Source organism: Sinohyriopsis cumingii, chromosome 11 (assembly GCF_028554795.1).
Source record: "Sinohyriopsis cumingii isolate HCF-2022 chromosome 11, ASM2855479v2, whole genome shotgun sequence".
NCBI lineage: Eukaryota > Metazoa > Mollusca > Bivalvia > Unionida > Unionidae > Sinohyriopsis > Sinohyriopsis cumingii.
The window spans coordinates 48,150,133-48,151,925 of record NC_142971.1 but is presented as its reverse complement, the minus strand read 5'-3'; positions in this window follow the sequence as shown (position 1 = coordinate 48,151,925).

Here is a 1,793-nt window from a genome sequence, read left to right as displayed (position 1 = left end):
TCAAAAACATTCTCTAATGATACCAAAATCATTAAGAAATTGTAAGAAATGTTAGGTATAGGTAATTTGTATTGTGTACCTGGCTTTATAATACTTACATGAAAGACGTCATGTTTTGTTTTTAAATGATAGTTACTAAACTTTGAGTTCAAGGCTTAACCTTGTTTACGAACTTCTGGAGGCGAACGTATTGATAATTTAATGGAGTTTTCCATTATTCCAGAGCATTATGTTGTGTCATAGGCCAGGTGACAATTTGTTTATAGCTATGAGGTTTGGTATTTTTTAAAAATCCTGCTCTAAGTTTAGTTTGTGGAATCGTTTTGAGGTGTGTTCAGTTATAAGTTGACAGGAAGCATGTACTGACAATATGTATTAAAGTTACAAAGTTCTCAATGCCATTTTGGACTAAAACACAACTTTGAGATTATTGAGAACGCATTGAAAGACATACTGGATTTTATAACTACAGTATATCAACACATTCAAAAATATTGGCACATCAACACATTCAGTACTATTGAAATTCTTTAGGACTATTTTATACTTTTCGACTTGTGATAGGACGTTTAGGATTATTTGGAATTTAATTCACAATGCTGTAAGTGTCTCAAATTTTCACTTTGTATTCTAGGGAAACCAATAATTGTTTTCGATTTTACTAAAGTTGTTGGTTTCGCTTTCTTTCTGTTTTATAGTTTAAGACCATATAGTCGTAACAGAAGTGTTATCTATCCCCACTACGCAGGTGGGAAAAAGATTTAAGGTAATGAGCGGAAAACACATTTTTTTGGCATAAACAGAACAATTCTAAGCTTATAGTAACATAAGAATGAAAATGACATATAATACGGAAAACCTTATTCCCACTATAAGACATACCGTAAACGCGCCATACTATTGATAACATAGTATGGAAGAAAAAAAATTATGATGCTGCGATGAGCGTATGCAAGATTTTTAAAAAATAATCGGAGGTTAGTTGTACGTAATTGGAAACCTTATTCAAAACGTTGTACAGCAAGGTAGGTAAAATTAAATCTCAAATAATCCTAAACGTTCTATCACACCCCAAAATTATAAATTGTTCCGAATGAATGAAAAGATTGTAGTGATCTACTAATAGTTTTCAATAGGTTGATGTACCGACAGTCTTGATGGATCACAATGATACAATCCAGAATGTCTTTGAATGAATTCAGAATAATCCCTGCGTTGTGTTTTTGTCCGAAATGTTCAACTTAAATAAATCTAAGACATAATAAAATGACCAATATGTGGGTCAAAAATCTCTTCCAGAACATTCGAAGTTTGCAATTAGACATTGAACTATTGGATCAGTAAACAATTTATTTATAATTTACAACCATGTCAAAAAGGAGGTACACACAAAAACTATATGCCCAATCATGGGCAACATTCAGACCTATAATATAAATTAAATATCCATAAAAACTTCAAAATTGATTGCAATAACAAATGTGAGCAAAGTGTGAATAAAATGCAGAGAAAATGCAAAGAAATATTAAAACTTTCAGGCTGTTTGGAGTGCCCAACTAAGCAATTGGTAACTAACGAGAAAGGTACTTTGACAAACATACTTGCCATCCACTATCCATCACCTACAATTCATCATCACTACTCCATCCACAACACTTGCTTTCAGGCACTTTAAGGGGTGTATGTATGTATGTATGTATGTGGAGAGAGACACGCATTCCCAAGAAGTCAAGTATTCTGTGTCACCCAACACGTTCAGAAAGTGTTGGCAGAAGTCACTCTAGCAACTTGGA